The sequence below is a fragment of the Protopterus annectens genome, chromosome 2.part2 (assembly GCF_019279795.1).
Source record: "Protopterus annectens isolate FY-2018-M chromosome 2.part2, PAN1.0, whole genome shotgun sequence".
Classification (NCBI taxonomy): Eukaryota; Metazoa; Chordata; order Ceratodontiformes; family Protopteridae; genus Protopterus; species Protopterus annectens.
This window is the reverse complement of record NC_056730.1, coordinates 996,920,997-996,938,758: the sequence shown is the minus strand read 5'-3', so window position 1 is coordinate 996,938,758 and position 17,762 is coordinate 996,920,997.

Here is a 17,762-nt window from a genome sequence, read left to right as displayed (position 1 = left end):
GAGAGGTTCCAGGACTGAACCCTGAGGTACTCCACTTGTCACTTGTCTGGAGCTGGATTTGGAGTCAGCTACTTTTACAGTGTGGGTTCTGTCAGTAAGTCAGAAATGTTTACCTCCATCTGGTGCCTTCCAGTGATGTAGGTCAAGGAAAGCAGACCAAATTTCAAATGTGCCACATCCTGCAATGCTAAGTACTGGTCTCATTGTGAATTGCCTCAGCACTGACTACTCAGTGACCCATTCTCTTCTTTCCAGTTTTCCACCCTTTTGCTCATGCAAGCTTTGTTGGGCGCACACAGACGATTTGCTAATGGAAAAGAAAACCTCTTCTAATTGAATTACACGTTTAGTCTTAACATTGCTGAATATTTGACATACAACACTGATGCAGCTAGAAGCTAAGATGCAATGTCAACTTAGTGGTGTAGTGTCAGGATTCATACTTTTTTCTTTGACCAAGATTTTAAACACAGTTTTTGACCAAAAGCAGATCTCTGAAAAACAAGCATTCCAAGTAGGAGCTAAGTAGTTAAAAAAGAGACCCCCTAAACTATCATAAATCTATAATGAGTCAAATGGTAATACCGAAGGAAAAAGCTCATGCTTTGGTATATACCATCACAGGAACATAGTGATGGTGAGAACCAATTTTTCATGAAATTCCAAGTATATTATTTCTTTCAGATAAGCAACACAGATGTAATATCTAATGGGATACTTATTTATACAAAGCTGTAGCAGACAATAGAAGAGGAAAGTTACTGAAAATCTGACTAGGTTCACATCATAGAAGTTCCAGTCTTTTTGCATGGCATCAAGAGTATACCACATATAGTAGGAAAGACAGAACGTTTTTTGTGTTATGGCAGCTGACTTAAAGCTGACTGTACTAAAAGGTAAGAATGGAATGTTGTTAATGACATTCAGATTCTGTGTATACTAAAAAAACAATGTTTCCAAACTCCTCAGGGTCAGAGAGAACATGGAGTTGTGCATCTAATTCATAATAGTGGTTTGCATAATTTCAGGTATACTAGGGTGGGGGGAAGACAGATTTCCATGGATATGGAAAGAGATGAGAGGACATGGACATGTTTAATAGACAAGTAATGTTGTAGAGCAAAACTACCAGTTAATGGTGTGGTGCAGCCAAACATTTTTATAGACAAACAGTCTGATGCTGGCTGATGGGCTTGTTGATGTGTAAGCATGAGACAGAGGGTTGAGGTGTATAGTGATATTATGCTGAAGAAAATGGCAGTCACTTAGAGGCAAATAAAAAATCAGTTTGTCATTTAAGGTATGCAGTCATGTTACCGGATGTGAACATATGAACCTATAAAAATGATTTAATGGAAATTGATGTACACATGATGCGTCATTATTTAATCTATGAGAAACTGTTTCCATCGCTTATAATGTGATTTTTAAAGCCTTATAAGAGCTATATTAGACTGCTAAAGCATGGGCCATCAATATAGAAACCAGACTCAAATGACATTTGATGTTTTTCTGTTGCCTATAATTTTTAGTTTAGTGAATATTATTTTATGAAACTTTATCTGGGTACTTCTGGGTCATACAATAATAATAATCTAGTAGATAACACAACCTTAAGTGAGTTCAGAGGACTTAAGATGATTAATATTTATTACAGTTAATTTAGAAGAAAGGTATCAACAGGCCAGTAACAACAGACAATAATCTATGTAGCTATTATTGTCTGTTTCTATATCTGTGCTGCTTAAAAGAACATTTTTCTGTTCTGTTAGCTATGATGTTAAAGTAAATTGCAAACATATAGATTATATTTAGCATTATACTGATTTTCATGATCTTGTCAGAAAAATAAGCCATCTGTTGTTTTTCTAAAACAGTCAGACAGAATATGTTAAAGGCTAGGTTTATCATGCTGTAGACTAGAGCAGATGTTATTGGTGTTTTGAGACAAAAATAAAGCAGAGCCCTAGGTTTTGCACTCCCTATCCTAAAAGTCAATCAATACATATTGATCTGCTTGTCTTCTCACATTGCTGTTATTATTATAAACTGGATCTTGTAGTAATATTATGGCTAGCCTTGCACTGTTGCTCATCATGTTGTACTAATCAGTCAGTTTTCCCCACAACGCTGAACAGCAGTAGATGGATGTTTCACATATCCTGCATTTTCCCATGCTACATCAAGCCATGCTTTTGTTAACTGGATGTCATCTTTTATACATTGTTTTATATTCACAGACATTAATGGGAATATTCATCTGAGGTGCAGAAAACAATAGAAAATAATACATAATCTTAGTTTCACACTAATAACGTGTATCTGCCCTCAAAGCAAAAGAAAGTAGGGGGGGCAAATAGGGCAGCTGCTCCTGGTGTCAGCTTTTAGGGGTCACCAAATCTGATAACAAAATATTTATATAAACACAAAATAATCCTTCGTTTTCTGGTTTAAACTGTTACCTGTGCCACTTTTCTGTTCATTACAAAAAAAAAAAAAATGAAAAATGTAAGGCACGAATGGAAAGTAATGCTTCCCTAAATGACTTGTCTGAATACTGACTGATACAGCAGTCTGTCCCATCTCAGAACCAGTGGGTGGTAGTTTAAATATTTAAGGAAATTGACTAGTGTGATATCATTCCAATAAATTTCGTAAGGGAGGCAGTATTTTTTTATCAAGATGACAGGGTAGACATAGAAGGAGAAAGAGTAAAAAAGAAGACAGAAGACAAAGGAAAGAGACAAATGGAAGGAAATATACATGTATACTATCATTGGACTGGACTAGACACACAGAAAGGCATATAGAAAAAGAACTATAGAAACGTGTGCCTCTCTTGTGCATGTGTAGAAGAGCATGGGTGCAGATTAAAATAATAGTAAGTGCTGACATACAGACTCTAGGAAGCAAAACAAAGCTGCAGAGAACAGGATATGCAAAGGTAATCTACAGCAGAGCAGAGGTGATATGTAAATATATGTAACTGTGACATTTTCATAATCTTTTGGAGCTCCCTGATTACACTCCAAAATGGCAAAATGATAAGCTTGTTATCTACCTCTACGATGTCAGACAAGTGCATAATATGTTGTTATGCACCTTTGAACAGTGTTATGATTGAGTTTCGAGCTCCAGTATTCTTGGCAGATATTAGAATACTGCATCTGAAAAGCTTACACATATGGTAGGGTATAGAGACTAAAATTTTAAAGTGTTGAATCATTAGAGGTATGCTTCACTTCCGGCTACTGTCTTTTACTACAATAAGCAAGATGCAGTGTTCAAAACTATAAAATATTTTGTGCTCTTACACTTATTTTCCTTACCCAGCAATTCATCAGGGCTTTTAACATTTCATGTGCTACAAATAATTGTGATTGGGATTCTTTAATTATAAGTAACTTGTAATATGTTCACAATATTATGAAGATTAAATACTCAAGCTTTGTGGCACTTTACACTCTCAGTGAATTTCTTGAAATTCATAATAATTTGGTTATCATCAGTGACCCAGTGTGTGTGTGTGTGTGTGTGTGTGTGTGTGTGTGTGTGTGTGTGTGTGTGTGTGTGTGTGTGTGTGTGTGTGTATGTGTATGTTTTATATATATACATATATATATATATATATATATATATATATATATATATATATATATATATATAGTTTACTATCATAATGTTGAAGTGGACTTGGTCGAATGATCGTATCATCAATCCATGTCCATGAAATATCACAATGCTGACTTCCAATATTGTTGAATTATATCCCAAATTCAACCTTGGAACAAGTGTTAACATGGGTCAATATAGGGGTGAGATTTGTACTTTGACAATGTTGTAGTTCGACATTCCCACCATTCGACCTTCTGACTTCGTCAAAGTGTATTTGACCAAATTCACTTCAACATATTATACTAATATCACAGCTGGAGTCAATGATTGCCCATGATCTGTAGTGCTTTAGGCAGCTGTTTGGGCACACCATGTGTATGTCATCTGCGATGTCCGTCACTTAACCAAGGGGCAGGCAAGGGCCTAGCAGGCACCACTGATGTGCTGAGCTGATCACTAAACCTGAGATATATGTCATGTCACATATTTCAACATAGTGAGTTGCCATGTATGTCATACAATGGCATATCCATTTGGTGATATATCTTTTTATGGCCACATGTGACAGTGTTAATTGAATACCACATAGTTAGACATTTCGTCAAATGCCTTCACCTGTTCAAGTTCCAGAAAATGTTACAATTGTCATCATGCATGCCCTCAATGACCTTTTTGAGGACATCTGTCAGATGTAGCAGACCTGATATAGCAGTAACAACTCAACAGGTCTGTTGCACACACTTGCAATATTACTAGTATACATGTAGAAGAGGTCCAGGATGATAGGTTGGTCTACCTCACAGTCAAGGGGAGTCAAGATATATCTATATGTGCATGCATCAGCTGCTGTTTGCCCCAACTCAGGTGGATTCATGTTGATGTACACCATTGGACAGGAACATAGGCTGTGTGGAGGGTATGTTGAACTGTGTATTAAACAATATTGGGAAGGTGTATGTGCAGGGTCATGTCATAAGTCATCTATGATGTTGTCACAGCACATTGATTCCATGTGTTGGCCTGGAGGAAGGTAAGACAGTGCATACTGTGATCTGGCCTAACATTTTGACCTAATCACTCATGCAGGTATCATTGAGAAAACTCCCCATCTGTGTAAACAATAGACTCACTAACAGAACACATCATTTGACAGTTGGTAAATCAACCTGTACCAGGAGAGCTGTCACCTTTGGCAAACCCCAGGAATCTGTGGTTGGCCCTTTACTGTTTGAACTGTGTTTCTCGACAGTTCAGGCTAAAGTATATGGCCTTTGACTTATCAAGTTTGTTGATTCTTGCATATTGTGTGCAATTATCGATCCATCAGTGGTGATAATATAGTACAGGAAAAGCTAACACATACAACTGAATGGTGACAAGAGCACACCATCTACAAATAAATCAGAAATGTCTGGTTGCAATGTTATCAATTTGAAAAGTGAAGTTCCATGTTAATCACAACATTAACAACAGTCCTGCTATGCAGAAACCCAGTGATGCTAGCAGTGGGAACACATTTAGATAGCAATCTGAACTTTGACCACCAAGTGTCCACACTGCTATTGAAAGCCTATGTTGTGCACATCATAAGTCATGCCATCATATTGACATCTTAGGACTGTATGACAGTACTGTAGTAAGACATATTTATAGCACTAATAGAGTATAATTCTATTTTTTTACATGTACCTCACCAGTCACATGTAGCAGCTGGAGAGACAACAGGTCTTTCTCAGCAAGAAAACACAGGACCTATACAACATGTCATCATGTGTGTACATAGATGTCACTGTAAACTTTATAGTGCAGGATGACATGGCTTCTACCTGGCCCCCAGGCCAATATCTAAGCCTGCCCTGGTGGGAGTATTGCATATCCAAAAATGTAATATAGCTGATGACATCAGCAGTGACTGTTGAGGACAAGGCAACAGTGTCCTACATGCTGATGTAAAATGCTCTCTGTAATGTCAAACAACAGCACACACACACATACACACACACACACACACACACACACACACACACACACACACACACACACACACATACACACACACACACACACACACACACACACACACACACACACACACACACACAGTGGACTGAGGTGAGAATAGAATCCCTACCTATCTAAATACATAGACTACAGAACAAAGCAATTTATGCAAGTGCCACAGCTCAAGTCTCACTTGTATTGTGTCAGAAAACACTTTATAGCCGATGACATCAGCAGTGTCTGGTAAGGAGAATATGGTAATAAGAGTGTTCCACATGCTGGTGTAAAAGGTTCTTTGTAATGTCAAGCAAGAACACAAACAAGCATACACACCATCCCCAGTTAACTGCAGTGAGAATAGAACCCCTACAGATATTAGTACACATACTACAGAACTATGTATTTAAAGCAAACACCACGGCTCAAGGCTGACTTAGTGTGTGTCAGACAAAGATGATACTTTATAGCTAATGACATCAGCAGTGCCTGCTGAGAACAAGATAACAGTGTCTTACATGTTGATGTAAATGCTCTCTGTAATGTCAAGCAACAGCTCGCACACACATATCCAGTTTACTGCAATGAAAATAGAACTCCTGCCTATCAAAGTAACAGAACACAGAACACAGAACTTAATGCAAGTGCCACAGCTGAATTCTGACTTATATAGACTTCCAATATTGTTGAATTATATCCCAAATTCAACCTTGGAACAAGTGTTAACATGGGTCAATATAGGGGTGAGATTTGTACTTTGACAATGTTGTAGTTCGACATTCCCACCATTCGACCTTCTGACTTTGTCAAAGTGTATTTGACCAAATTCACTTCAACATATTATACTAATATCACAGCTGGAGTCAATGATTGCCCATGATCTGTAGTGCTTTAGGCAGCTGTTCAGGAACACCATGTGTATGTCATCTGCGATGTCCGTCACCTAACCAAGGGGCAGGCAAGGGCCTAGCAGGCACCACTGATGTGCTGAGCTGATCACTAAACTTGAGATATATGTCATGTCACATATTTCGACATAGTGAGTTGCCATGTATGTCATACAATGGCATATCCATTTGGTGATATATCTTTTTATGGCCACATGTGACAGTGTTAATTGAATACCACATAGTTAGACATTTTGTCAAATGCCTTCACCTGTTCAAGTTCCAGAAAATGTTACAATTGTCATCATGCATGCCCTCAATGACCTTTTTGAGGACATCTGTCAGATGTAGCAGACCTGATATAGCAGTAACAACTCAACAGGTCTGTTGCACACACTTGCAATATTACTAGTATACATGTAGAAGAGGTCCAGGATGATAGGTTGGTCTACCTCACAGTCAAGGGGAGTCAAGATATATCTATATGTGCATGCATCAGCTGCTGTTCGCCCCAACTCAGGTGGATTCATGTTGATGTACACCATTGGACAGGAACATAGGCTGTGTGGAGGGTATGTTGAACTTTTAAATTAAGCAATATTGGGAAGGTGTATGTGCAGGGTCACGTCATAAGTCATCTATGATGTTGTCACAGCACATTGATTCCATGTGTTGGCCTGGAGGAAGGTAAGACAGTGCATACTGTTTATTGTGATCTGGCCTAACATTTTGACCTAATCACTCATGCAGGTATCATTGAGAAAACTCCCCATCTGTGTAAACAATAGACTCACTAATAGAAAATATCATTTGACAGTTGGTGAATCAACCTGTACCAGGAGAGCTGTCACCTTTGGCAAACCCCAGGAATCTGTGGTTGGCCCTTTACTGTTTGAACTGTGTTTCTCGACAGTTCAGGCTAAAGTATATGGCCTTTGGCTTATCAAGTTTGTTGTTTCTTGCATATTGTGTGCAATTATCGATCCATCAGTGGTGATAATATAGTACAGGAAAAGCTAACACATACAACTGAATGGTGACAAGAGCACACAATCTACAAATAAATCAGAAATGTCTGGTTGCAATGTTATCTATTTGCAAAGTGAAGTTCCATGTTAATCACAACATTAACAACAGTCCTGCTATGCAGAAACCCAGTGATGCAAGCAGTGGGAACACATTTAGATAGCAATCTGAACTTTGACCACCAAGTGTCCACACTGCTATTGAAAGCCTATGTTGTGCACATCATAAGTCATGCCATCATATTGACATCTTAGGACTATATGACAGTACTGTAGTAAGACATATTTATAGCACTAATAGAGTACAATTCTATTTTTTTACATGTGCCTCACCAGTCACATGTAGCAGCTGGAGAGACAACAGGTCTTTCTCAGCAAGAAAACACAGGACCTACACAACATGTCATCATGTGTGTACATAGATGTCACTGTAAACTTTATAGTGCAGGATGACATGGCTTCTACCTGTCCCCCAGGCCAATATCTAAGCCTGCCCTGGTGGGCGTATTGCATATCCAAAAATGTAATATAGCTGATGACATCAGCAGTGACTGTTGAGGACAAGGCAACAGTGTCCTACATGCTGATGTAAAATGCTCTCTGTAATGTCAAACAACAGCACACACACACACACACACACACACACACACACACACACACACACACACACACACACACACACACACACACACACACACACACACACACACACACACACACACACACACACACAGACAGTGGACTGCGGTGAGAATAGAATCCCTACCCATCTAAATACATAGACTATAGAACAAAGCAATTTATGCAAGTGCCACAGCTCAAGTCTCACTTGTATTGTGTCAGAAAACACTTTATAGCCGATGACATCAGCAGTGTCTGGTAAGGAGAATATGGTAATAAGAGTGTTCCACATGCTGGTGTAAAAGGTTCTTTGTAATGTCAAGCAAGAACACAAACAAGCATACACACCATCCCCAGTTAACTGCAGTGAAAATAGAACCCCTACAGATATTAATACACATACTACAGAACTCTGTATTTAAAGCAAGCACCACGGCTCAAGGCTGACTTAGTGTGTGTCAGACAAAGATGATACTTTATAGCTAATGACATCAGCAGTGCCTGCTGAGAACAAGATAACAGTGTCTTACATGTTGATGTAAATGTTCTCTGTAATGTCAAGCAACAGCTCACACACACATATCCAGTTGACTGCAATGAAAATAGAACTCCTGCCTATCAAAGTAACAGAACACAGAACTTAATGCAAGTGCCACAGCTGAATTCTGACTTATATAGGCTCGCAGGTGAACTTATAGTAGCTGACATCAGCAGGCCATGTGGGAGACAGAAGGTTGAGAGGCCTTTATGAAAAGGATGTGTAGGCATGAACAAGTATCAAAATGCTGCCATTGCATGACAGTTGAAAAGTAACTGTAGGATACACACATCTGCTTTGCTGTTTATAAACACACAGACTCAGTTGACTTCAATAAGAAAAGAACCCCTACCTATCTAGATAGACTACAGAACACAGTAGTTAACACATGTGCCACAGCTGAAGTCTGATTTCTCAAGGACAGCAGGTAAACTTATAGTAGATAACATCAGCAGGCCATGTGGGAGACAAGAGGTTTGGACGCCTGTATGAAATGGATGTGTAGGCATGAGCAACTATCATAATACTGTCATTGCATGGCAGTTGAAACTAACTGTAGGATAGACACATCTGCTCTGCTATCTAGTCTCACACACACACACACACACACACACACACACACACACACACACACACACACACACACACACACACACACACACACACACACACACACACACACACACACACACACACACACACACACACACACACACACACACACACACACACACACACACACACACACACACACACACACACTATGGAGTGCAGTGAGAATAAAACTCCTACCTACCTAACTATACAGACAAGAGAACATGATACAGCAGTGCAGGTAAACTTATAGTAGATGAAGTCAGTGGGCCATGTGGGGGACAACAGGTTATGAGGCCTGCATTGACACATAGCTTCATAGGTTCATGTGAAGCTGCTATACTCATAAACTAGGGTGTGTAGAAGCCTATCTGTGTATAAACCCAAGTACCCTTATTGAGCATAGTTGCATGTTTGTTTTTAGCAGAGCATGTTTGTGAGCAGCACCAGAGGCAACTGCACAATCACCCAAACAGTAGAAATGGTTGTGATTGAGCAGTGTCATTGAGGAGCACTGCTTCACATGCAATGGGAGCCTACTGCAGCCTCTGGGGTGGCACCTATGTCCCCCATACACAAGACCAGTTGCTGCTGTTCACAAAATTGCTCTGCCTTATGCATAGTGATAACCATATACTCCTAAAACTTACCCAGTACAATATGTGAGAGATGAAAGTATACAATGAATCAAGAATAAATGCTCTCTCAGGTAACAACAAATCAGGTTTCAACCAGGTTGTCAGGACAAATGCTTCACCTCCTCAAAAAAAAAGTGCACAACACAAAACCCCACATATGCAGATGCACTCATTAGAAGCTTACAAAAAGAGCAAAGTTATCGCAAATGCAAACCTTCTGCACACATGACAGTTCCAGCGCAACCCACTACATATAAAAACAAATGTATCAGTGTCTCACCCATTAAGGCTTAAGGGAAAGTACCTCAAAACCAATGTCTTGGTCATAAGAGAATCCATACTGAGACACAAAGATGTCCCCCCTCACCAGGTTGTACAAGGAAAAAGTCATAGTCAGCTGCCCGTCAGGTCCCAGGATCCACAAAATCAAGCACACACTCAAGTCTCTCAGCAACAACCATGGTTACAACTCTGTTTTACTTCATGTTGGAGTAAATAACTTGAGATGTACCTCACTGGACTATATGAAGAAAGATATGACTGGCCTCTTAGATTATGTGCCCCAGACAGGTAAGTCTGTAGCCCTAAGCAGCAATATACTTTCACCCAGGATGGTGACTCCATACAAAAAAAAAGAATTGCCAACTTCAACAATTGACTTAGCTGCTGATGTCACTCCAGGGGGATTCAGTACTTGTCAGGCTGGGATGATATGTTCGACAGACCATGCTGCTTTGCCAGGAATGGTCTTCATCTGCCACCTATTGCCTTTTTTAGGCAATGTCATAAGAACACAGTTCCTGACATAAATATACCCTCAAAAGAGAAAATAAGGGTTATGCTGCTTAATGCTATGAATCTAAATCAGAAACTCAATGAAGGCACTTCTTACTTGGGGAAATGTTGATGTCTGTGTAGTAACAGAGACATGGTTTAGGACTGAAGACAGTACTCCAGCCATGAAAAGCTATAATGCCTTCCACAAATTTAGACTGGAAAATGAATGTTAAAAAACTGAAGGAAGAGATATATCCATCTTCATAAAAGACAAGTACACCTTAAGGCTGGTTAAGCATTACGGCTCCCTAAAGTTACTCCCAAGTCCAACTAACTGTAGAAAACCCTCCCTCCATATCATTGTTAGCTACAAGTCCACCAACATGAACCATGAAAACCACACAGTGCCTTCCTAGACCTACTTTACTCACTCATAATACAGCAAAACACTCTAGGCATGGGTAACCTTAACTATCCTTCCATTGATTGGGATACACATATAAGCTCAAAATTGCTCATCCTAAGATTCCTGCACTTTGTACATATGAATGCTCTGGAGCAGTTAGTCTGCACTATTGATTGGGATACAGATATGAACTCAAACTTGCTTGTCCTAAGGTTCCTGCACATTGTAAACATGAATGCTCTGGAACAGTTAGTCTGCTCCCCCACAAGGGACTTGAATGTCTTTGACCAAGCACTCACTGACATGAGAGATCTCTGCACCACCCCATGTGTGAGAACCTCTCTGGTAAGGTCTGACCATAAATACGTCATGTTCAATGTAGCAATCATACCTCACCCTCTTCAGGAACCAAAATGTGGAAAAATGTCTGCAAAGCAATTTATAGAATCCTAACTGATGGCATATATAGTTTCAAACCTACTGCCACCACTGAAAGTAAAAACTCCTATATGGAGGTGTACACAAATGCTCTGTATGAATATATTTACTAGTGTATAGACTTAGCTGCACCATAATGGATCAAAACATGCTCATAAAAAACAAGCTGCCCGGTGGGCATCTAGCATAAATAGATTATACAGCAAAAGAAAGAAACTGATGTTCAATAATCAGAGGGATCAGTCTCAGCAGAAGAACACCCTCCATAGCTTAAACACGCAAATGAGACATCTTGTAAAGTTCTCTAAAGTTAATTATGAAACTAAATTAGCATCCCTAGCTAAGGATAATCACAAGGCGTACTTTAGCTATGTCTGCAATGCAAAAGATAAGTCCCAGCTTTGCACCAAATTCATAGTGGATGGTACCAGTTATAGTGAACCTGAGAACATTGCCAACCTATTACCAGACAGGTTTAGCAACAATTTAACACTCCTGTCTCCACCGAACATACCCTGAAGCATACTAACTCTACCTCTTATCTCCAAATAACAGGTCCTAATTTCACTCTTCATTGCCAAAAACACTGCCTCTATGTGACCAGATGGCATGCCAGGCTGCTTACTAAACAGTCTAACGCAAGAATTAGCAGAACCACTGGGTACTCCCTTCAACCACAGCCTACCTACTGGCTTTGTCACAGTAGAGGGGAACAAAGCAACCATAATACTGTTGCACATAGGTGGTCCCTCAATCGACCTGTGGAACTATACACCAATAAGCCTGACCAGCCTTGTCTGTAAGGCCATGGAGAGAATCATCTTAGACCTTAACAAAAAGGACATTGGTGACCTTCAAACTCTTCATCTGACACAATTTGGCTCTGTTAAGGGCAGATCATGCCTGTTAAACCTAGTGGAATTATTTGAGAGTGTCACCAAAGCCCTTGACGACAAATCAGTACATACTATCTATCTCAACTTAGCCAAGATCTTTGACACAATCCCCCACTGAGGAATTATTGTGGAACTCACCCATATGTCAGTAGATGGCTAGGCAACTGGTTCACCAAAAGAATGCATACAGTCATAGGTGGGGATTCCACCTCTGCCAGCAGACCTGTTACCAGTGGTGTGCCACAAGGGTCTATGCTGGCCCACCTTTGCTGTTTGGAATGTATTTCCCAGAAAATCTGGTGAAAGAAGATGGCCTGTGGCTCAACAAGTTTACTGATGACTGCAAACTGGGTGCAATCATTGGATCCTCAATGGATGACAACATACTACAAAATGTGCTTGCAAACAAAAATAATTGTTTCCAAAACCACAGACTTAAAGTTAACACAAGATAATGCAATATTCTACCTTTCAGCAAAGAAGTCCCTGCAAAATACAATATTAATAATAACCCCTATGTTTTAACCACATGGAGAGAGACTTGGGGATTCAGGTTGATTACAACCTCACCTTTGAACATTATATGCCCACAGTGGTAATGAAGGCTCTTTATGTTGCATGCCTCATAAGTGAGAGCATAACATCCAAGACTAAGGGTGCTATAACTCCACCGTACACATCTCTCATCAGACACCTGCAGCAGTGGAGAAATCTCAGAGGTTTCTCAGTAAGAAAATCCAGACACTTCAAATACATTTTCCACTTGGACAGACTGAAAGACCTATCACTGTACTCTGCATCGTACAGACTGCTGAGAGGTGACTTATGGCTGGCCTACAGACCAATCATGAATCCTGCCTTAATGGAAATGCTGCACCTCAACAAATCACATGGAATAAGACTTACTTGCTCTAGAAATATTAACCTAGCCTGTTGACATCAACAGGACATGTTGAAGAGACTGATATCTCTCCCACACTCCTATGGAACAATCTCCAAGTTCATGTGAAACTGACCTTCTCAATGACTTTATGTAAGCATAACTGAGATAATTGGATGAGAAATCATAGATAAACACCATGGGGTTCATCTATGTCACTCTTAGACAGGGTCAACTAGTGCTGATCATGGTTTGCAAATATGGACTAAATATCTTGGTCTATAAGGGAACAATGGTCCAACTTGTGTAGGCTTGACAAGGCCCTAGAACTATTAGCCTAGTAACCTCATATGAACGAAGGGCCATTATGGTAGCAGCTTCATATAAACCTATGAAGCTATGAAGCTATGAATCTATGCAGGCCTGCCAGAATCTTGTCTCACACATGGGCTGCTGATGTCATACCCTATAAGTTCAGCTGCAGTCTTGCAAAAGTTAGACTTGTGTCATAGCACTTGCGTTACATGCTGTGCTCTCTAGTCTGTGTACTAAAATAGTATTGACTCTATTGTCACTGCAGTCAACTGTGTGTGCTCTTGCTTGACATTAGAGAAAGCCTTTTACCACATCATGTGGGACACTATTATTACTGTTATTATTGTCTCAATAGACACTGCTGATATCATCAGCTATATCAGATGTTTGGATATGCAGTCAATCTACCAGGGCATGGTAAGACACTGACATGGAGGTCAGACAGACGTCGCCTCATCCTATACCAGACAGATAACAATGACATGGCTTTTAATTTATTCATATACATATACATCATGACATGGTTTGTAGGCCCTGTGTTATCTTCCTGAGAAAGCCTTGTGGTCTCTCCAGCTGATGCATGTGTCTGTAGAGGTACGTGCAAAGGAGAGCATTATACTGTATTACTATCTGATGAGGTTTGACTACAGTGCTGTCATACAATCCTGAGATCTGAATGTGATGGTGTGACTTATGACGTGCACAATACGTTTGTCCTGGAAAATCATTTAAGAGAAAAGTTGAAAGTAATGATACAAATTGCAGTTTCTGACCTAAACACCCTTATAAGGGCATTCACTATAATGTTGTGAAATTTTGATACCATCAACTGTCTAACTTTCCAAATTCAATATAAGTCAAAGGTATAATGATCAGTTCAACAATACAAATGCAGATGTACTAAACAATAAGTTAGCTATGCACCCTAAGCATCAGGCACAGCTTTTGTATCCCTGAATCCAAAAGATGGAAAACAGGGCTATGGCCATTCCCCTCCCAGCAGGCGTTTCATCACAGACACTGCTCATTCCATGACAGACACCCCTTGGTCCATCACAGACACCCTGTGCTCCAACATGTCATTCATCCCATCCAGTGAATTGGCAACATGGTGGAGGCATGTCACACTGTGCCTCATCCAGAACCCTGCACATTTGTCTGGAGCACCTATGGGAATGTTCCTGTGCCTCAATGATGGCCCTAAACATACCTTGAGTGAGGCAGTGGCAATTGCATCAGGTGATAGAGGGACAGCAGGCCCCCTCCAAGCACCACTATCAATCCTCCTGTGTGGTACCGTGTCTGCACTTTGGTTATGGACAGACTCAACAGGCACTGAAGCCATAGTAGAAACACTTCCCTTATCAATGTCCTCACCCTCAACCTGTCCAATATCCATTGTCTCAGTGAACTGGGTATGCATAGGTCTACAGGCTGTGTCTGATGAAAATGCAGGTGATGGTGGGATGTCAACCTCTGTGTCAGATTCAAACTCTGCACCCCCCTTACTGTGCTTCAGTTTCACCACCATCATCATCAGAGTCTGCTGATACACTGCCATCAAGTGGCACAGGGAGCACACTCCCACTGTCAAGATCACCTGTGGTAAAACTAAGGAAAAACAGGAATGAATTAATACCTGCACTACTAAAGTGCAATATATGCAAACAAATTAACAGTGCTTCTACTATTACAAACAGTACAGCGATACACACTAAAATATTTCTTTAAATAGCTCAGCAATGCTGACATAAAAATGTTTTGCTTACCACCTGCAGAAAAGATACTCCTCTGTAATCCAGATGGTCCTGAAAGAAGTTAAGCAAGAGGTGAATGCAACATCATTACAATAAGCAGTAACACAGGGGGTAATACATTTGCACCTTAAAAGACATATAAAGTATACTTTTAACAAGAGCATGGCTGACAACTCCAACCTAAGCTTATAACTGTAGCAATCTTCAATCCCCCACCTCAAAAAAATGAATGTGACACAGAATTAACTTTTTAATTTTAATTGTTTTACTGTACAATAGTATTCAGCTGTAGAGATATCAAAGCTTACCCGGAGGTTCCTCCTGGGATGTGCTTGCTGTCTGTAAAAGTGTGGCTCCAACATTCAGGAAATGCTGAACTGCAGGCACCTGTGAGCTCTCAGAATCCCGGATATTGGTCAGGAACTGTTCATTGGCTGTTAATGATCATTCCCTAGCATGGCTGCTCTCCGCCTTGCAGCTGTGATCATTCCAGTGGTCATGTGGTGCACCTGCTCATATGTTCTGCTGTGGCCACCCAAAGCTTTCAAGTCATCCACCAGCTGACATCATATATGTATACAGCATCCCATATCCCCACATCCCCTTTCCAATAGAAAAGCCCCATGGTGCCTAAAGGCATCTACTATCATCTAGTTGCCAACATCAGTGAAGGGGGGTGGGGGCTCTACAGGGATTTATACACCTGGGTGGCGTAGTCATAAGTGTCCTAAAATACAACAGAGGGATAATACATGTAAGTATCACATATCTACAAAATAACTGTTTCCGGATAAAACAGAAAAGCTAGCCACTCAGTAATATCCACTGTAGAAACATCAAACAGTCTAGACATGTGAAATATGAAACACAGGCAGGATGCAAACGAAGCAAAGTCATAATAGCAACATATTCTTCTTTGTGGCATAACAGTAACTCAACTTTACCCCCCCCTAAAAAAGAATAGTCTTTCCTTGTTTGTGCCATAACAGTAACTAAACTTTGCTCCCACCACTCAACACAACAGGCAAATGACACATTTTTCTCACAAACCATCTTTGAAATGCTAAAAGTGCTATCAAATAAACTGTCCCTGAAACATTTGCACATAGACTTAGAAAGTCATGTTTTCTCTAGATAGCTGTTTGTGAACCATCCAAGACGTCCCTGTTTCTCTTTGTGCTACACAGTTGAGCACTGCTGCCTGGAGAGCAACTCAGCTGTGTATTTTTAGGCGTTGATGCACGCACCTACTCCCAAACCTCCAGAGTTTAATTGATTCTAATAGTACCACAACATAACCAGTTCCATCCAGCCCTCTCTCCACTACTTACTACAGAACAAACCTGACATAATGGGTGGACAGTTTCCCATCATTTCTCCAGCCAGCCTGTTGGACATGGGCATCCTGAGGAAATGTAGCAACTGCCTCATGTATACTGACAACACATTACTCCTAAAACATAATGCTACAAAAATGTGAGCGATGTATCTAAACTATAAATCTGGAATCAATGCTCTCTCTCATGAAATAGCAACTCTAACTTCAAATGGGTTGTCAGCACACATACTTCACATCTTCCACAAACCATCAGCAAAACACATAAACCCACATACAAAAAGGTGCTCAATAGAAGTACACCTAAAGAACAGAGAGCTCCTAAACACAAACAGCCCATACGCAATGCAGACCGAACAGCATCCACTACACATATAAACACATACATCAGCATCCCACACAACAAGCCCCTAATGCAAAATACCTCAAAACCAAATGTATTGGTCATAGGTGACTCCATAGTGAGACTCACAGATGTCCCACTTACCAGGCTGAACAAGTAGAAGGTCAGGGTCAGCTGTCTGTCAGGTGACAGGATCCATCAAATTGGGCACGTACTCAAGTCTCTCAAAAAAGTACTGTTATGACTCTATCGTAGTCCAAGTTGGAGTGAATGACTTGAGATGTACCTCAATGAACTATATGAAGACAGATATGACTGAGCTCACTGATTATGTGTCCCAGGCAGGTTTGTCCCTAGCTCTAACCAGCATTCTACCTTCATCCAGGATGATGCCTCACTACAAACAAACAATGATTGACTTTAACAATTGGCTTAGCTTCTGTAGTCAATCCAGGGGGATCCAGTGTCTGTCAACCTGGGACGACATGGTCACAAGACCACACTGCTTTGCCAGGGATGAACATCACCTGTCACATCTTGGCTTTCAGTTATTGGCTAATGTACTTACCTTCCTCACAGTGCCTTTTTAGGTAATGTCATAAGAATGAAATTCCTGACATGAAAACATCTTCTAGAAACAAAATCAAGGCTATGCTGCTTAATGCTAGGAGTTTAAATCAGAAACTGCACTCACTGGA